We start from the raw sequence: 22,186 nt of genomic DNA on the forward strand, positions 1-22,186 counted from the left end.
AACTTATAATGTACAAATGTATATAGGCACCCGCCCAGCTGAAGGCTGTTCAGGGGTGAAGCATATGTATTAAATTGAATAATAAATAAATAAATAAAAATAAGTACGAACCCCAGGCAGTACTAGAGACCCGAAACCACAAACTGTACTGGAACCGCATCATAATAACAGATAAGACCATCCCGCACAACAGACCGGACATAACCCTTGTGGACAAGATGGAAACGGCTACATACTTGATTGACATAGCGGTGCCCAACACTAACAATGTCCAGAAAACCCATGAGGAAAAAATTAGGAAGTACACGAACCTGAGACATGAGGTCAAGGAGATGTAGCATATGCAAGAAGTATTGACCATCCCGATCATCGTGTCAACCACCGGTATGGTACCAAAGACTCTACATAGCAGCTTAGCAGCAATAGGTCTCCCAGAGAACACCTACAAGGAATTCCGCAATCCTGAACACCTGTAGGATAGTCAGAAATTTCCTCGACCAACAGTAACACCAGACATTACAACCACCCTGTGTACTTGGTAGTAGTACTCTTCACGGAGTGGAATCCCCCAATCAGAGAGAAATAATATAAGGGCAACAACAACAACAACAATAATAATAATAACACTTTTCATAAAAACGCTTAGTCATTAGTGTCCTACTACTTTTGGAATACAATGTATTGTTTAAAAATAAGAAAAATAATATATAAAGTTTTTAGACGAAATACTTAACATTTCAAAAACAGGCACTCGTAAGTAAAGCATCGAAGATTTCATAAGAGAGAGAGTGAGAGAGAGTCGTATCAGAATTCTTGAACGATGGTTAAGTTAAGAATGTAGTTTTGCAAAATGTCAAAGAAACAATATAGTCCAAGATACAGCTGCATCATAAAACTAACAACAGCATCAGCACAAAATATCATATGTACAGTAGTAATAAGCAGCAACTGAGCCAACTACTGTAAAATGCATAGCAAAATGTCACACTGTTATCACTAGGAAGTTTCTTTACCATATGTTGACGTGAAGGTGACCTTCTCGCTCAGAGTAACTGAGATAAAGCGCCCTCTGTTTTTTTTATCATGAAACGGAAGCTCTCAGTACAGGACAATTTTGATATTTTCGACTATCAAAAATTTTCAACTAAGAGAACTGAAAAATAAATGACAATACTTGCTGTACCTTTATAAGCAACAGGAAAATGAACGATCCAGATGCAATTACAAACTGCACAAATTTGACCCACTTATGATAGGGGAATTCCCCGGTAATGCGTAAAATCCAGCGCACGCTGCACCGACAATAGAAATGTTATCGGAACTGTCACGCTTATCGGAAATCAAAGCGTGACGTTGGTCAAGTGGTAATAGCGAAACTAGTTTTAGTTTGCTTTTAGTTGTTGATAAAGTGAGAGGGAAGAATCCTTCATACCAGCTGATTAAGCATCCCATAAGTCTGACCCGGGTGAGTAAACTGCTATTTTAAAAAGAATATATTGATACTACTTTTAGATTTATTTAAATTTAAAATTGTGCTGACAAAAACATATTCATAAGTAGGCGTGCTCTGTATCTTGATTGCACGTGATTATATTGTACTTTTTTTTTTTTTTACTAATCAAGTGATTACTAATCGATTTTTGGTGTGATGATAAACTGATAAATGAAATAAATAATGTATAAAAATAAAGTAATTAAATAAAATATTACATGAAATGAAATAAACGAAATATAATAATACATAAGGCCAAACTAATAAAAATAAATCCGGAATGAAATATAGTAGAATATTATAAAATATTACAGTATTGAATATTGTATTTGAATATATTACAATACCGTATTACAAATTACAATATTTGAAATATTAAAATCAACGTAAAAAAAATAAAAAAATACTGTAGAGGACAAGTAAAAGCTTAATGTATAAATGATATGTGTATAAATAACACAAACAGAAAAGCGATAAAACTTCAACTCAAAGAAGAAATGAGATAAAAAAAAATGTAAACATCAATACAGATAAATTCCACTGAATAAAGAAATTACAATCTATTGAAGGGCCTAATTTTAATTTAATAATTTATTAAATTAAATTGATAAAGTTGATCTAATTAAATAATTGGCGGTTCGGTAGTTTTAAATTATTAAATTTAGTCACTCTAATTGATTAAATTTAATAATTTAAAAAGGGGACTAAAACGACCTTAATCCGTAGATGAAGTGGAGAACCTTATTATTAATGATTTTATTATTTCTTAGTTTGCATGTCCTCCGTGACAGTATAGTGGTTTCGCCACTTCTCACTCGTTTGACGAGGTCTGAGTTCGAGTCATTTTCGATGATTGGAGGAATTCTTAAGAGTTTCTCAACTGAGGCTATAGTTAGCAGAACTCAGGGGGAGGGAGTAGAGAATAAATGACAAGTATCCACTCGATTTATTCTGGGTTTTCAGTCTGCACAACATGCAGATCGGCCAGTCAACAGACGCTATGTTCAGATAGAATACATAATGGCTTAATATGATCTCAGTTGCTTATGCGCCTAAAACCTGACAAGAACAACAAACCAGCTTTGCTTGCATAAAAAATTAGCTATTTACAGCATCATTCAATAATACTGTGTAATAATTCTAGGTTATAAGTGACCTAGAAAAGCCTAACTACAACTAATGAACGTTATATGCTGTTTTATGGAATTTCATTATGTTATTTAATATATACTGTATCAATTGTCTGATTACTTAGTTTGACAACGTGATATATTGCATTTAATCGTAAGATGCGTTCGAAAAAGTAGTTACATTGATCCCGTGACCAGAAGGCCGCACTATATTGTCATCATTCACCGCTCAGTCGGTTATTAGTAAATTCACGACAACCACACTTTTGATTTTCTGAAAATCAAAAGGGTTATTAATGATAGTAACGACGGTACGCTGCAACAGGATCTGGAAAAGGTTGGACAGATGGGCTGAGAAGTGGCAACTGAAATTTAAATTGACAAATGCAAAGTACTGCATATGGGTAGCAGTAACCCCAGAGTAATGTACCTGTGCGGTACTACACTAAGGGTATAGTAGAGAATGGAAAAGACATGGAGGTAATTGTGCCGTCAGATATGAAGTTTCCAGAGCAGTGTAGACAGGCTGGGAGAGCAGCTCATGGGGTACTGTCAATGATATACAGGAACTTTACTAGAAGGGATAAGGAAGGGATTATCCCTTTGTATAAGGCAATAGTCAGGCCACACCTTGAGTACTGCATACATGTTTGTGCAGTTATTTTTCTGTTTCTTCCATTCATTCAATACACATAGATTTAACTTAGATACAGGTGAAATCCTACATGATTCTTAATTAAAAACTTTTTTCTCTCTGCATATTGCATTATGTCTTTTACAAACTTACATTTGTATTATGTTGTTTTCTCAATACAGACATTTCAAGTGCTAAAGTTGTGATCAGTTATAATTATGTTTACAAACAATAAAATAAATAAATAAAAACACAGTAAAATAAATAAATCCACAGATTAGCTGCCCTCATGGAAATATGAGGGCAGCTAATTTATCATTTAGATAGAAATTGATAGCTAATTTATCATGATAGCTAATTTATCATTTAGATAGCAAAGATTATCATTTAGATAGAAATGGAATTCTGAAGGATACTCAGCATGGTTTTGTAAAGGGAAAATCATGTTTAACTAATCTGGTTAGCTATTTTGACAGGGTCACTCAAGAGCTAGACTTTGGGAATAATTTCGACATTGTTTATTTGGATTTCAGCAAAGCATTTGACTCAGTCCCACATGAACAGTTACTTTATAAGTTGAAACAGGTTGGAATCACAGGGAAAATCCTTAAATGGATAGCTGGATGGCTTCAGGGCAGGAGGAAGATGGTTGTGATAAATGGTTATTTCTCAGATTGGGTTGATGTAAGAAGTGGGGTTCCCCAAGGATCAGATTAGGGCCACTGTTGTTTTTGATTTTCAAAAATGACATCAATGAAAGGATAGAGGGAATGATGTCTAAATTTGCAGATAATGTAAAGATTGGTAGAGTAATAAATGATCACCGCCAAACAGAACTTAGGCACCTCCGTAGCCAGGTGGGAAGGAGCAGCAGTGCGTAGCATACGCTTCTTGATTAGACCAGGGTTCGAGTCCGTCACCACCAAATATGGAGGATACGGAAAGGTCACGGAATGACCACCGCATATCCCGGAGCAATATGGCCTTAGTTGCTAAGGCTCCTAAAAAAAAACCAAATAACAAACAAACAAACAGAGCTTCTTTAGAATGACCTAGATAGACTTTAGGGATGATCAGAAAAATGGCAGCTATGCTTTAATCCAGCAAAGTGTAAGGTATTGTACCTGGGGAACAGTAACCCCAAAATAGCTTATACACTTGGTGGAGTTGAACTAAAGCCGGTAGTGGAGGAAAGGGGCTTGGGTGTTATGATACGGTCAGACTTTAAGTTCTCTGAGCATTTTAAACAGGTTGCAAGGAAAGCCCATTGTGTCCTATCGATGATGTATCTAACAATTTCTAGTAGAGATAAGGATGTCATAATCCCATTGTATAAGGCAATTGTTAGACCACACTTGGAATACTGTGTTCAGGTATGGAGACCGCACCTAAAGAAATACATTGTGCTTCATGAAAGGGTCTAGAGATGGGTAACTCTCGTGGTGAGATCGGCAAAAGGGCGTCCATATGAGGAGAGACTTCGAATATGTGGGTTGCAGAGCTTGGAAACTAGGTACCTTAGAGGAGACTTGATTGAGGTGTTTAAGGCTCCTAGAGGCATAAGCAAAATGAATGAGGACGAAATTTTCACGGTTATAAATGATTCTAGAACTAGAGGACATAATTTCAAGTTACGGGGGGGGGGAGATGGTTTAGACTGGAATGCAGGAAGTTTTATTTTAGTCAGCGAATTATAAATTACTGGAAAAGTTACTTACATGGGTGGTAGAGGCTTTTATTACCTACAGGAGGAGGGAAATGCTTAGGTTGTTCATTTCCCTTTCTTTTATTTATTAATTTTTTTTCTTATTATTATTATTTTCTTCTTCTTATTTTATTTTATTTTTTGTTATTTTATTATTATTGTTGTTTATTTATTATTTTTTATTATTATTATTATTTTTTAATTTTTGGCTGGTGCAGCATAAGCCATAGGCTTCCTTGCACCATGTGGCCATTGCTAATACTAATACTAATACTAAGTCTGGAGGCCTCATTTTAGGAAGGATGTACGGTTGCTAGAACGAGTACAGAGAAGGGCAACGAGATTAGTTAGGGAAACAAAGGGGTGCTCTTACCTAGAAAGACTTAAATTCTACAAATTACATCGTTTGGAGACTAGGCACCTGCGAGGTGATCTGATTGAGGTGTATAAGGCTTTGAATGCTGCAATAATTAAAGACAAACACCAGCCAAGGAATTAAAAATTTACTATAAAAATAAAATATACAGAAATAAAATATAAATATTACAATAAATTACGATAAAATAAACTACGATAAAAACGTTAAAAATATAGTTAAAAATACTGCTGTCTCCTTCTTCAACAGTATGAAGTACTGTTGAAGAAAAAGACAACAGTCTCCGAAAGCTTCAGGTTTTATCGCTTTTAATCCAGTTTATTTTAGATAATTTTATTGCTTCGGTTTTTTAACTATATTTTTAACGTTTTAATCGTAGTTTATTTTATCGTAATTTATTGTAATATTTTAGTCTTCCGATAGTGTTTTCATTATATTTTATTTCTGTATATTTTATTTTTATAGTAAATTTTTAATTCCTTGGCTGGTGTTTGTCTTTAATTATTGCAGTATGGAATTTCCCAGCCCCATAGGCCTGTTTGAAGATATAGGCTTTGAATGGTTTGAACAAGCTGAGTGCTGATGGGATTATTATTATTAGTAGTAGTAGTAGCCACATAGTGTAATGAAGCCTGAGGCTTATGCTGCACCAGCCAAAAAAAAAAAATAATTTCGATGTTACCGAGAGAGACAAGTAGAAAGGAATCACCAAGAAAGAGAAGAATGATGATATCCAGCTCAGGACCCTGAGTGTGCCAAGGCCATACTTACCAGATGTGAGCCCCTGGGGATTTCTTCCGCTTGCTCAGATTACGCAGTTGAGGGAGGGGGCATAAATTCAAATTGAGGAAAGACAGTTGGAGAATAGATGTGCGGAAGTTTGCCTTTAGCCAACGGGTAGTTGATTGCTGGAACAGACTTCCACCAGTTGTGGAATTTGATAGCTTAAATCAATTTAAGGCTGAACTAGACAAACATTTGGAGTGATCAGATAGGTGAAATGGGAAGGTTTTTTTTTTTTTTTTTTTTGGCTGATGTATACATCAGCCAAAAAAAAAAAAAATTAGTTGAGGCATATGATGCTTGCTTTCTTGCATCATATGCCTCAACTAATGATAATGCTAATACTGTCAAGCAGAAACTCCTGCCACTTAGCAAGAGACTTTGCCCTATAGGGAGAATGCCAAGGGAAAACAGAACACGATATTTCATGAAAACCAGAGCCTTCTGCAGGAAAATCGGGCAAGAGGAGAAAAATTATGGATATTTTAAGTTGTTCCGAAGTCGTTTCTGTAATAATGTAGGACGCCTGCTGGGCAGTGTTTAATCCGAATAACAAGATTCCCAGGCAGGTTTCCAGCACTAAAATGAGAAACCAGAAAGACTAGGACTTTATATGAGCGTCTAGCGTTAAATTAGGACAAAATCCTGTGCTCTAAAACTCACCCAGATGGACGTTGGGCAAGAATGCAGCAACGAGAATTGCGTTGTGATGATTAAACTGTGAGGCCTTTTGTGTATTGGCCTTTGAGCCCACCTTTAATGATGGTCTATTTAAATATTTATGTGTATGCAATCAAAAGTGTATATTTAGGAATAGTCCTGAAGAAAGATAGATCAACAAACAAAGTGTAGTTTATTATACATATATGGACTTGTGTATTTATTTACAGTAAAAGAATTAATAAGTAAAACAGGGAATTAGGATTATATTATGTTGTAAGTGTTAGCTTTACTCAGGATAGCTTTACATTTACTAGTTAATGGATAGTGGCAACATGGCATCTTTCTGCCATTCTGTCTACATTCTTCATGTAGTTTCGGTAAGCAATCGTTGTTAATACATAATAAGTAGAAGAGCTTCCAGCTAGTCAAATTTATAGGCAAATGTGTAAGATTTACATATAGTTATGTTTATCGTTACTGGAAACGCAGTATCCAGTAGTTGGAACAATTGATGGCACATTCTGGCCTTAATATAGAAAATACATCTGTGTATTTAGCTGGGAGGAGAGAGGTTAGTATGTGATATTAGGTGGGGAATATAATAGTAGCTGTGGTCGTTCAGTAATTCCAGATAACTGGTCGCTAAACTAAAAGACGAACTTACCCAAATACTTCCCTAGTGACTTGCTAGGTACTACTTCTTCTTTGCTATCTCTCATCATAGAAGTTTTCGTCCGTTTTTCCATCTTCATCCAGAACTCCTCGTTTTTCCCATAGTCCCAATATATACATCCCTTTCCCCTTTGGATGGCCCCGTTTTTGATTGGTTAGGAGCCTATTTCTGTGGGGAAAAGCAAATCTAGGATCACCTGTCCTAGTAATTAGACACGTTTAATTTGAGAAATCTACCGTGAGAAAGGAGTAAATTATTAATTGATACATGATGATACTTCCGGGTTATACCAAGGTATTCTCTTCATACAAAGTCTATTTACCTCTGTCCATTTTCCGACAAGAGTCAATTCGTAGTAATCAGTTCGAATTTACTCACTCCGATTTACTCACTAGCCCCCACAGATTTTGCCACTGTATACCTGAGTTATACTCAGGTATACAGTGGCACTACTTAGCTGATCCTATCGAATGTCGGCTTCATGCAGTGGATCGACTGAAACTATGTGAGTGAGATGGAAATTCGATTACTGCTTACTAAGAATAGAATCGGACAAAACAACTTTCAACACGGCCTTATTACTCCACACATATAGTGACTGGCAAAAGTAATGTATGGCTATTTATGAGAATATTTTACGATGTAAAAATGTTCACATTTTTACACACCTCCCGTCTACGCCGAAAATTTTCGAACAGGGGGAAAAGAAATGACCTCCTGCTCAAAATTTTAGGTTTTGGGATGCTTTTGTAATAATAAAAAAAAATTTGCATGGAGCTTTTCGGATGGGGGGGACCAACATATCTCCTCTAACACAATTGAATTACCCTTATCCAATATGCATAATACAATATCGAAAGATAATAACATAACAATTTTTCCAAGAGCCATTTGGGTTCCTCTGGACAATAAAGTTAAGTTGCTACTTTAAACAGAACAGTTCCTCCCCCCCACTGTTTTTTTTCTCTTCAACCTTACCTTGGTCGTCACAGATTTCTTTCTGCAAGATCACATATGAACAAGCACTAATATATTCTATAATGTTCTGTTTATGAAATAACAAATGTCTATAGGTTGTATAAAACATAAGAATGTCTTTGTATCCAGCACTGTTCTTTATTGACTATGTTGTAAAAGTGTTCTCTCGTTGATGACTGTCAATCTTGGGGAAACCATGCTTTGAGCTCCTGGAGCAACACTATACTAGAGGTCCAAAGGGCACTAAGGTAATTTCCTCTTCTAGGACTGGCTGCATGTAGCTGCTCCGTCAAACTCTTCACTCCAATGTAACATGATATGAAACAGAGATAAACAACAATTAGTATCCTCTCGGCTTTAAAGACATTTACAAAGTATCATATACCTTTAGCATTAAACATGCTTCAATACCAAGTAACACATTATACATATAATGTTATTCAATGATTTGTATAGATATACATATATATATTTAGCATTGGATATGAATTTTGTTCCTGACCGTTATTATATAGTCAGCCTATACCTTAAACACACATGGTTATTATACACTCACGTTGATAAACATTTTGGTTACACATAAAATAGACTAGTTACTCCTCAAAATACATAAAGATTTACTACAATAAATGCCCAGAGTAACTTACAATAGTAAAGTTTAGGAATCTATTTATACTCAAAATTACATCTTTGTAGGATTACAATGATTTAGACGTTTACATTGTCTTATCTTATTATAACAATGAAGGAGAGAAAAAAAATAGATTTATTTATTTTTATTATTTTTATTTTACATATATATATATATATATATATATATATTTTTTTTTTTTTTGCATATATAGTGGTAATTTTAGTTAATAGGATAATATATATCTGGTTAATTAGTGGTGTAAATATGCTGTAGGTTACATTTGCATATAATAATAAGTGGTTTTGAATGATTATATAATGCTACAATTTTTTTTTTTTTTTTAGCTCTATTATTTCTTGCATAGTAATTGCCTGACACCCTGGGCTGTAAATTTTATTACTCCCACCATTCCATTATGGGAGGGGACAGTCTCGCCTTAATCAACCCCTTACCCTCGAGCCACTGGGTATATATGTCAGCCGTGTACACGGCACAGCGCTCGGTTGGGTGATTCCACGGACATCTAACAGAATGGTTCCTCACCGTTGGCAGTGATGCCTTCTTAAAAGTAGTGAGAACTCTGATATTAACTACTATCCTGAAGGGAAGGAGCTCTTCAAGGCGCTGTGCCTTCGCATGGTAAGGATCGTGTGGTATTCTCTTGTTATATGCAACAACCACGATCCAAAATGTGGTGAGGTGAGGGCCCCTGGTTTTAGGGAAGAAGTAATAAATTGGTTATCCCAGGTGATGCAGGCGATTTCCTCCGTGAAGAGTGTAGCCTCTATATCATCCGAGGACAGGAAATCTATAACCATCCAATGGTTGAAAGGGACCTGGTACTGCGGGAGGAGGGCGTCTTATAGATGGCATCCTGTTTATGTGCTGTGTGCGGTGTGCCCCGCACACCTGTCGTCGCTTGAAAAATCTTTCTGGGGTAAGAACTAGTTCGGCTCGAGAGGGCACTTGTCGGGTAACCTCCGATGTGGAAGCACGTTTTACGATTTTGGATAGCCATTGACTGTATACACCCAGGAAGGACCATAGTGTGAACAATACCCTCCCGATATTCTTCCAGATTGAAGTGGCTGAGAACAATAAAATACTTACAGTAAGTAGGGTACAAATCCCATTATCCACTCTTCCTCTTCTCTTTCACTCAAAAGATTTGCTTCATTTACTCTTGTTTCCTTCCCCTTTTATGCATAAGTCCCTGGAGAGAGGGAGGGGGGGGTAGAAGATCTTATAGCAATTACGCTTCTCAGTTATACTTCCCATTTATTCTTATTCTCTGTCATTATTATCACTGTTTTGCTTCCCTTTCATTCGTCTTCAAAAAAAATGGATCATTTGATTTATTTGCAAAAGCATGCCAAACATGAAGAAACAACAAATATACCCAACAAGGCTATAGATAAGAGCAAAATTGGTATTTTGATCCAGGAGGTAAATCCTCCACCAACTAATTGATGAAACCATACTGACCAAGGTGATTGTCCTGGTGCAAAACTAGATATATAGGATACTTGTGAAAAGTTAGGGTGACTTATTTGTAGCGTTGGGTCTTCCAAACAAAACTCTGTCTTTACAGGCTGTAATAGTTCGAGCAATTAAACAAAAATTTTCTTTGTGACATTTAGTATGTCTTGAACTGGATAGTGTAAGTGGTTGTTTCTTGGGTTAATTTAACTGATCCTGTGGCCACTAATATGTTTTGGAAGCTTACTGAGACAGTTCCAGCTAGGCATGTCGAAAATGCTTGAAAAGTAAGAGTAGTTAGTGTGTCACATGTAAAACATCCAATTGGTCTAGTAATGTCTTCCACAAATTTGGGGCACACTGTATGTGTTTCCAGATAAAAATCAAACTGAAAAAATGACAGATCCAGGGTCAATGGGACTGATTGTATCATTGTTGATGTGAGCCGGCCTGAGGGCTCGATTTCTAACTGGTGAAAAACTTGAATTTTTGGAAGTTTATTGATTTTGTTTGCTACCATTTGTTCCAAGTAAGATTCACTTTTTTGACATCTTACCTTCTCTTCATAAAACTGACATTGTATCATCCGATCATCAAAAATGAACAGTTTTGAAACACTGTAATTTGCTTGTACATCACCGATTTCTCCGTATTTTGGTCTGGACACTAAAGCTGCTTGGTCTAAATAAGCCTCACTATTATCACCTACTCTCAAAATCACATGATGTTCAAGGATATCGGTGGGCTGATCGAAGGTTCCCAAGACTTGAATCTCAATATTATTTCGTGTAATTGCAAAATTCTTTAGAGAAATAGTTTCAATGGTCTCATTAGCACATGTCTGAACTTCAACTATGTAGCGACAAGAAACTCCTTAAATTTTGCGGACTTCGTACACCCGTGTAAAGTCTGGAACTAACCATACTCGATAGTGTAAACAGGATTGACTATCAATGATGAGACAGTTTGAACCACTGTCTCCTGCGATGCAGTTAGTAATTCCTGGCAAACTCAAGGATTCTTTGGTGATAGCCTCGAAAAGGTAGCCGCCCACACAATGTCGGCCCCAAGTGCAATAGGCATTCTGGGGGCATGCCACTTGACTTATGAGATGTAATTCTGTGGGCAAAGTGTAATACATTCGTTTTGTCTGCCAATGACACTGCACTTGTTTAACTGCAATTGGTTAACTGCAATTGGAAAAGAGTTTGTTCTGTGTCAGAAACGAACCATAGGCACTGTTTGTATTCCAAATTTAACAAAGTCACTCGGGCTTTAGTGGAGATTTTACAAGGTCGAGATAAGTCTGCTTGACATTCTTTTATTTTGGCATGTAAGATCTGGTGATTGGTACATGTTGAACCAACTATAAGTATAAGGGCTGATAGGTATAAAAGGATTTTCAGGGGTGCAACCCGCAAAAGTGGTCTCGGCTCCATGGGGATATGTTCTTCCAAATATTCCTGTATCCTTCCTGTGGTTGTTCTAATAGCTGCCCCGGTGGTTAGGCCTGCCATGCTTGTTAGGCGCCAAACAATTCGAAACATTTTCCACATGACACTAACCAACATGAAAAATCCCCTGACTGTTTGTACTATAGATTCAATGATGAGCTTAGAGTACCAAATAATGATTGCTGCTAGAATACCCAAAGCAAGGTATATTAAATAAGATACGATAGGCGGGAAACAGTGTCTATTGTTTATGAATTCCCAACAAAAAATACAAGTCATCCTCTTACATTCATCTCTTCCTGCCAAATGTATTGTTCCTTGCATTATTTTCCCTTGTTGGGAAACAAAAAGAAATTTTAATGGTCCTGGGGTTAACATAAACTCGCGAGGAACTTCTGCCTGAAATGGTTCTTTATCTATTACAAAAGTTCGTTCATTGCCAAACCTTCTTATTATTAAGGTACCCATTTCTAATGTAGAGAAAACTGGGTCTGTAAACTTGACTTCTAATCCTTGTTCTTCAAAATGAGCTTGCTCATCAGACAACACATGTCTTGTGTGCCTAATTCGATGCACATCTTCAATGGGCGGTGTCAAACAGACTTTGTAGGAAACCACTGGCGGATTCCTGATAGTCTGCGAGACCCACTCCACTAGCCAATATGTTTCAGCTGGTTGTCTCTGACATACACATGACGCTTGCTGATTGCACTCAGTTTCGTAACAATATTCAATACTTCCTCTGCATCTTTCTTTGCTACACTCACAACTCTCTCCATTTCTTTGACACTGATAAATAACTGAAGTGCCATTCTCTTTCAAGGACTGTTTTAACATAAAATGGGCTGGTGGGACCAAAGTGCCGTTTTCAAGGAGAATTCGAGATACCCATTGCTTGAGGCAATTTCCGCAGTTCATTATTGAACAACTATTCTGGGGAAGTGATTTTTGTAGAGACAAAGAGGGTTTGGTCATCTCACACTCATACACCTCATGTTTTACTTGGCAAATTTCAACTTCAGCTTGACAAAACAAGAGAAAAGTTCCTAGGATGATCATTCTCAGCAAACATCTCATATTGAGCGTCACACTTGTTATAGGACACAAAAACCAAACTATAAAGGGAGAGAAAAAAGTTACTCAGGTGCATCTTTACTGCGTCCCACAAACAACAACAAAAACAACAAAAAAAAAATCTTCTCTCTTTTTTTTTCAATCTCTCCATGCATCTCTAATAAGACCCACCAAATCAAGTCCTTTGTCTTCATGTTGTGGGTCTAACCTTGATGCAAGCGGACCTAACATCCACTGTAGTGCCCTATCGACACCACTTGGCTGTTCATTTTTATTATTATTTTCCTGCTCACTGGGGGAATTATTTGGTTCTGATCTTTCTCTGCCATCTGGAACTGATTCGGGAACTAACACTTCATTTTGGGTTGGAGGTTTGATAGTTACTATATGTGGGTCACATGATCACGGCTGCGCAAGTTATACCCATGTGATGGGGTTGGTTTATGGGCAGCTTCCACTAATGCTTCAGGTTGTTTTGTCTTTGCTTGTGCATTTTGATCCTTATTGGGGAGGAGGTTTAAAGGGATTGACACTGGAATAGTTGCAGCTCTTCTAGTTGGCTGGGTTGTCACTGGTAGTGGGTCTACAAGGGGGGTACAATCACACTCTTCCACAAGGGGATCATCAAAGATCCAGGTTTCTTTAGGTATTGTTTCAGTTCATGTTTGATCTGATAATTCACTGTCTTCTGATTCCTCCATTCTGAGATCAGGAAAAACTTTCCTATCAATTAATTTTGTCAATCTATCCACATGCACCAACTGTCTGTCCTTTGGGACGTATAAATTCTGTATTTCAAAATTGACTGGAGAGGTCTGATTGATCACACGGTATGGGCCTGTACTCAGGCGAGCTAGTTTCTCGGTAGTTCCCACTTTCACCTTAGGTGTGAAAAGATAAACTAGATTTCCTACACGAATGTTTTTATCAACAGCTACTGCTGCTCTACGTTGTTCTTGCTTCTGCACTGCTTCCTCCAAATGTTCAGAAACAATCTCGTAGGTTCTACGGAGTCGTGCACACATCTCTTTTGAATAGTTCTCTAAAGATGCGTAACTTTGCCTTATTTTTGCATGCCATAAATCTGAAGGTAACACTAAATCTCTGCCGTAGATTAAAAAGTTGGGGGATTCTTGAGTAGCACTATGAGTTGCAGCATGATATACAGCAACAGCCAATGGAACCATCTGATCCCAATCTGACTGGGTCTGATTTACGACATGGGATAAAATGTTCGCTAAGGTACGATTTAAACGTTCCACTTTTGCATTGCACTGGGGGTGATACTTAGATGTATGAATTTGGTGGATGTTCAATTTCTCACACACCTGTCGCAACAATGAGGACATGAAATTAATACCTTGATCGGTGAGTATGTATTTAGGAATCCCATGCCTTGTAATCACATTGTTTATGAAAGCTGTGGCTACTTCATCTGCCTTCTGAGTTTGGAGTGGAATTACTTCAGCATAACGAGTAAAATTATCCACTGCCAACAATAGATATTTGTCCTCTCAAGGACATAGGGAGAGGTCCCAGAATGTCCAATGACACTCGCACCCAAGGTGAATTTTCAACGGGAACTCTCATCAGAGCTGCTTTGGCTTTAGGGTTATAACCTTTACATTCCATACATGGTGGACATGACTCAATATAGTTCCTTACTTCCGAAAACATTCCAATCCAAAAAAAATTTTTCCTGAGTTTCTCCAATGTCTTCTGTAGCGCAAAAATGGCCTCCACTCAGAGCATTGTCGTGGCATGCCTTCAACACTTCCGATTTCAGGCCAACGGGCACTACTAGTTGTTCTTTTGGCTCTTCTCTTATCGCTCCAGGGTCAGATAAAGTGTAGTGATATAGTATTCCTTCTTTAGATAAGTAGAAGGAATCTGGGATTTTCACTGATGCTTGGGGTATTCCCTCCAACTGTTCGATTAACTTTTGCAAAACTGGATCTTCTCTTTGCAGAGTTTTAATCAAAGTTCTGGTTTGTTGCAAAAGGCATAACCAGTGATTCTATGGTTACATCAGCCGATATGGGAGCGACTAACTCAGTTGTTCTTGTTACCTCTGACCTTTTTGGTTTTTCCTCTGCTTCTAACACAGGTCGCGAGAGGAAATCTGCATTTGAATGCACTTTACCCGGACGATACACAATTTTATAGTCATACTCTTGTAACAGCATGCTCCAGCGTGCCAATCGTGGTGAAGGATTCTTCAAATTGAGCAGAAAGCTCAATGGTTGGTGGTCCGTTATGAGCGTAAAGTGATTGCCCACTAGAAAAGGTCTAAATTGCATAACTGCAAAGATAATAGCCAATGCTTCCTTTTCTGTTGTACTATAATTTACTTCGGATTTCTTCAATAATCTCGAAGCATAGGCAACTGGTTGTCTTGAATTTTCATCTACTTGCGATTCTAAACATGCGGCAATTGCATAGGATGAGGCGTCAGCCGAAACAACGAAAGATTTAGTGAAATCAGGGTAAACCAATAACGGAGGAGTGGTCAAAATAGTTTTCAGCTGGTCAAATGCCTGCTGCATGGAGCAATCCCAAACAAAAGGTGTTTCCTTTTTGGTCAGATGGGTCAATGGATGGGCGATTTCAGCGTAATCTGGAATAAATTTCCTATAAAATCCCGCCATTCCAAGAAACAATCGGACTTGTTTGATGGTCCTCGGAAATTTACAATCTCGGATTGCAGCGACGTTGGCCGGATCCAGATGAATACCGTCACCGCTGATTAAATGACCCAAATATTTCAATTGCTCCTTCAGAAACTCACATTTCTTAGGCTTCAATTTCAAATCACATTCTCTCAGACGCTGAAAGACTTTTTGCAATTTCAGGAGATGTGAATCAAAGTCGAATGATGTGACAATTAAATCGTCCAGGTAGGCAAAAATGGAGTCTTTATGCAAATTTTGTAAGGTCAAGGTCATTGCTCGCACAAACGAACATGGTGCGTTCTTTAATCCGAACGGCATTTTCGGAACTGATATAAGGATTCACCAGTGGTGAAGGCAGTTTTGTGACGATCGCGGGGTGAACTTCAATTTGGTGGAATCCGCTCTGCAAATCAAGCGAAGTAAAGTAGCGCGCTTTTCCTAGAAGCTGAAGAATTTCATTCAAATCCGGGATTGGGTACGAATCTGAAACACTTTTAGCATTCAGCTTGCGAAAATCTATGCAGAGCCGATATGTGCCATCCTTCTTCTTTACTAAAACTATAGGGGCAGAGTAAGGTGAATTGCTGGGTTCGATAATATTTGATTCCAAAAGATCATTTACCTGCTTTCGGACTTCATCTTTCAACACGAAAGGAACTTATAAGCTGATTGCTTAACTGGTATACTGTCCGTCAATTTAATTCTATGTTTAAATACCTTTTGAATTTCCTAGCTGAGCTGGACACTTGGCAAAAACATCTCTATATTCATACAACAAGTCCGATAGTTTATGTTTCTGGTCACCAGTCAAATGATCAAGATCAAAATCTTTTAAAGTCACAGGAGATGCCTATTTTCCTCTACTTCCATACCTGCAAAAGTAACTGGATTATTTTCAACCCTTTCCAAACTAGCAATTCCCATCCCCTTTGGAAGATGTAAAGGCTCAGTCGACAAATTTGGCACCAGGACTGATACCAATCCATTGGAACTTACTTTGTCGATCGAACACCTGACAGCTAAGTCTTCACTACTTAGGTTAGAATTAGGCTCTGTTAGCACCAATTGTTCAGTGGAAACAGCAAGCTGGTTACAATATGCTGTCACTACCCTCTCTGATGCAGCGGGTAGCACATGTTTACATGTGAGCTTAGCTACCACGGGTTTAGAACTCATGACTTGTTCCCTGACACCTACTTCTCTTAAACAAATATTCAATGGAATTGATCGGATCATTTTTTTTTGCCTAAGTCAACTATGAAAGAAAAACGTCTCAAAACATTCAACCCCAAAATAACGTCATGTTGCCCCTTGAAATTCCCATTAGCCACCAAAACATTATCCTGAAAGGTCACATTATCCAATTTAAGATTAGCTGTAATTTCCATATTGATAGGAACAATATAACCTGATACTCCTGTCACGGTCAAATCTGGTGACCTTGGGTTTAATAGTTTCTCATGCTTGATTTTATTATATAGATCGGTACTTAAAAGGGGGACACTTGCTCCTGTATCGACTAAAAATTTAGCTGGAACATTTTGAACAAATCCGGATATTATCGGTAATTTGGCGTCATTGTCCAAAATATACACCCCGTGTTGCACTATTTTATGTTGGGTACCAAGTTTAGGGGTTCTATAGTAATCTTGACATGGTAAAACGGTTCTATGACCTTGACAGTCTCTTTTATCTAGTCCTGACCTTTGTTTTAGTCAAAAGGATCTTTCTGCACCTTGTCTACAACTTCCACTGCCTACCTGATTAATTGGCCTACCTAAAACCGCTTCAGGGGGGGTTCGATCAGAAATAAACTCATTTCTAAATATTCCCCTTCTTTCTGTTGGATATGAGTTCATATTTCTTCTAATCTGACCATTATAATACCTTCCATTTGCATTATTACCTCTATTCCCATCAAAATTGTAACTTTGCTTATTAACATGGGGCGTCCTAATTTTTGGTAATGCAGTGTATTCGTTCGCTCCGCGATTTGTGTACCGATAAGGAGAATAAACTGTCGTCGGGCAATAGGTGCTCTGTTGACCGCGATATGTAGAACGATTCTCCCTTTGTCTTGCTGCACAGGCAGTATTTGGTAATAGATGCCTCTCAGCATGGTACGTAGCAGGAGAACGTCTCCAGTAAGGTCCTCTGACCTGCGTGGTCAAGGCCACGGTGTCTCCTTGCCTGTTTGGCTGTGGATATTGTGAACTAAACCCTTCACAAGAACTGGGGAGGGGGGGTGCATAAGCTACTGTCTTGCAACTTTGATAGCGGTCTATTTCATTAACAGGTGTGACTCGGTTTTCTGAATTATTATGAGTGGGATTGTTTATTGTCAATGCATTTAATGTTTGTTGTAAGTTCTGTATTTGTTCTTGTATGGGTCTAATAATGTTTTCAAAATAATTTTTGTGTTGATTCCCGACTTCATCATTGTTAATTTGACTAAAAACAGCATTAATTGGCCTATTCCTTGTTTCTATGAGTTCATTATTGGTTTCCTCCCTCTTCGCTATTGTAACCGCCTCTGAAAAAGTTAGGGGGTTCTGGGTAAGCACCATTCGTTTAATTTTATTAGAAATCCCCCTGAGAAATTGGGCCAACATAGCCTGATCAAGTATATTTAAAGATTCTTGAGAATCATTTTGAGTTTTAAACGCTAAGAGGGCTAGGTTTTTTACTCTCGCACTGTAGCTGGCAATTGGCTCTGCCACCCCCTGTACAGCTGTTGCGAATTGGTGAAGGCTGGTTACTAATGGTTCTGTTTTCTCAAATTGTGCCAAAAAGACTTTTTTAAATACACTATAATTTTTTTCTTTGCGTAAATCGATTGATTGGGCCAAAAATTCTGCTGCAACGGAGCGAAATTTTGCCTTACAGACTAGTAATAACTGTGTCCCGCCAGAGGGCTAACTCTCCAACACTCTCTAAGGTCTCAAAGAACATTTGTACTGAGGGACCCTCATAAACTTTTCCAAAAAAAAAGCAAGCACTAAACCAAGGCAGCCTGCAATATTAGCCAAATAAGGCCTAACCGGATCAGCAGGGGATGGTTGTGTCTGTTGCGTTTCAAACAAGGGGGCTGATAGGTCTACTTCTGTAATCTGTGTAGTCTGGGGGCTCTGACCTTCCATTTTAAATATCTAATATCTGGGTAAAATCAAGTGACCCTATTTATATCTTTGATTCTAAACTGGGGTGAGTCTATCTGTATTTTGTGGAACCCCCAAAATAGTGTCACCTACCTTTCCATTGAGCTAAAAGAAATTATAAGGTTAGTAATCACACTACTAAAGTAATAAGTGTTCCAACATATAACAACTGTAAAAGGGGAAAAATTTACTTCCCCCCCCCCTTTTTTTTTCTCTGAAAAATATATATATATATTTTTTTTTTTTTTTTTTTTGAAGATAAATAATTCAAAAGGTTACTAGTTGCTAATTGTTAACTAGTATGAGTGTACTTTCAGACGTCTGTGTTGTTTGTACAGCTGAAAGGGAAAACAATATTAGATAAAATGTCTCTGACTATTCTCTATACACTCCGGCTGACAAAAAAAATTTTTTTTTTTTTTACTACTTCAGTAATCCCCTTTATTTCATCCCCAATTTTCTAGTGTCTCTTATTGTCCTCTCCTCAGTTTAGAGCTCTTGGAATTGATCATAAGCATTGATCAAAGAGCGGTTTTTCATCCCGGAAAAACACAATAAATCCTGGTCGCGATATAGCACCAGTTGTTCCGAAGTCGTTCTGTAATAATGTAGGACGCCTGCTGGGCAGTGTTTAATCCGAATAACAAGATTCCCAGGCAGGTTTCCAGCACTAAAATGAGAAACCAGAAAGACTAGGACTTTATATGAGCGTGTAACGTTAAATTAGGACAAAATCCTGTGCTCTAAAACTCACCCAGATGGACGTTGGGCAAGAATGCAGCAACGAGAATTGCGTTGTGATGATTAAACTCTGAGGCCTTTTGTGTATTGGCCTTTGAGCCTGCCTTTAATGATGGTCTATTTAAATATTTGTGTATGCAATCAAAAGTGTATATTTAGGAATAGTCCTGAAGAAAGATAGATCAACAAACAAAGTGTAGTTTATTATACATATATGGACTTGTGTATTTATTTACAGTAAAAGAATTAATAAGTAAAACAGGGAATTAGGATTATATTATGTTGTAAGTGTTAGCTTTACTCAGGATAGCTTTACATTTACTAGTTAATGGATAGTGGTAACATGGCATCTTTCTGCCATTCTGTCTACATTCTTCATGTAGTTTCGGTAAGCAATCGTTGTTAATGCATAATAAGTAGAAGAGCTTCCAGCTAGTCAAATTTATAGGCAAATGTGTAAGATTTACATATAGTTATGTTTATCGTTACTGGAAACGCAGTATCCAGTAGTTGGAACAATTGATGGCACATTCTGGCCTTAATATAGAAAATACATCTGTGTATTTAGCTGGGAGGAGAGAGGTTAGTATGTGATATTAGGTGGGGAATATAATAATAGCTGTGGTCGCTCAGTAATTCCAGATAACTGGTCGCTAAACTAAAAGACGAACTTACCCAAATACTTCCCTAGCGACTTGCTAGGTACTACTTCTTCTTTGCTATCTCTCATCATAGAAGTTTTCGTCCGTTTTTCCATCTTCATCCAGAACTCCTCGTTTTTCCCATAGTCCCAATATATACATCCCTTTCCCCTTTGGATGGCCCCGTTTTTGATTGGTTAGGAGCCTATTTCTGTGGGGAAAAGCAAATCTAGGATCACCTGTCCTAGTAATTAGACACGTTTAATTTGAGAAATCTACCGTGAGAAAGGAGTAAATTATTAATTGATATACGATGATACTTCCGGGTTATACCAAGGTATTCTCTTCATACAAAGTCTATTTACCTCTGTCCATTTTCCGACAAGAGTCAATTCGCAGTAATCAGTTCGAATTTCTTTCAGGAATACCTTCCTGACTCCGATTTACTCACTAGCCCCCACAGATTTTGCCACTGTATACCTGAGTTATACTAACGTGGCACTACTTAGCTGATCCTATCGAATGTCGGCTTCATGCAGTGGATCGACTGAAACTATGTGAGTGAGATGGAAATTCGATTACTGCTTACTAAGAATAGAATCGGACAAAACAACTTTCAACACGGCCTTATTACTCCACACATATAGTGAATGGCAAAAGTAATGTATGGCTATTTATGAGAATATTTTACGATGTAAAAATGTTCACATTTTTACAAAGTACTGTACTACAACAGGAAAATCAGCAATATCAATTCGCGCGGAAGCCCGATGTTCAATTTAAGTCACGTAGTTCTTCATCAACAAACAGATGAATCTATTATACTAACGAATTAAATATTTATAAATGGAAATGGGAGAATTATTTTTGAAGAAGTAGCTTAAAAATCTTAGAAACGTCCTGATGAAAAAGGTCACATCGATCACTCTAACTATCGCATTTATCTACTGATCCATCAATCAGTAGAATGCCACTCGCAACTACCAACTAAACAAATTTTATATTAAAACGCATAATATTATGCGTTTTTATATAAACAGGTCAAGTTTTTATATAAAATAATTAGTTGGTTGCTTATATCGGAACATGTTATTTAAAAATTACATCAAAAACATTGAATTTGGTATTTCTGATGATAGAGGATGATTGGTTATTGCTGATGCGCGCATAGTGACAATTCCTTTATGTGCACGCTGTCCACTGATAAAAGTTTGTAAGCCAAACTTCGAGATATTTGATACCCAAGGACACTTCAAGAGGCAACTGAAATCACTAACTGCACCCATTATCTAAGCCTGTAAATTGCTTTTTCCTTCATTTATGTATTTTTTCCCTTTTTTATGTGATAAAATTTGTATTCCAAGTCTCTGCTTTGCAGCTGTGTATTTTTGTTGTTGCACATTAAGGCATGTTTGTTTGCTGTTTAAATACATCAATCCATAGCAGCAACTTACTGCTCTTAATGTCACACTTCTCTAACTTGTACAGTAGTCTTTTATGTGCAATAGTATCGAAAGCTTTCCAGAAATCCAAATATACGACATTAAGCTAACTGCGAAGTTCCGCACATCTATTCTATAACTGCCTTTCCTCAATATGAATTTATGCTCCCTCAGGTTCGTAATCTACACAAGAGGGAGAATCCCATTAAAACTGGCCTACTCAATCCTCAATCGGATCATCTCGCAGGTGCCTAGTCTGCATAACACTGTAATTTGAAGAACTTAAGCCTTGCTTCGTAAAAGCAGTCCTTTGTTCCCCTCACCAGTCTTGTTGCCATTCTCTATACTCGTTCTAGCAACTCTACATCCTTCCTAAAATGAGGCCTAGAGACCTGTATACAGCACTAAAGCGTGGCCTGACCATTGCCTTATAGAAAGGGATAATAATATATTTTTC

General features: G+C 37.5%; 1 protein-coding gene across 1 annotated transcript in view; it reads left to right on the top strand.

Annotated features, from left to right (window-relative positions):
* The first annotated feature begins 1,432 nt into the window (after positions 1 to 1,432).
* LOC150080001 (uncharacterized) overlaps positions 1,433 to 22,186 on the top strand; it is a 276,163-nt gene continuing 255,409 nt past the window's right edge. The window contains exon 1 of the mRNA XM_090383329.1: positions 1,433 to 1,465. The gene's annotated coding sequence lies outside the window, so the exon portion shown is untranslated. The remainder of the gene's footprint in view (positions 1,466 to 22,186) is intronic.

This window comes from Mastigoproctus giganteus, chromosome 10 (genome assembly GCF_048544385.1).
Source record: "Mastigoproctus giganteus isolate SK-2022 chromosome 10, ASM4854438v1, whole genome shotgun sequence".
NCBI classification, from domain to species: Eukaryota; Metazoa; Arthropoda; class Arachnida; order Uropygi; family Thelyphonidae; genus Mastigoproctus; species Mastigoproctus giganteus.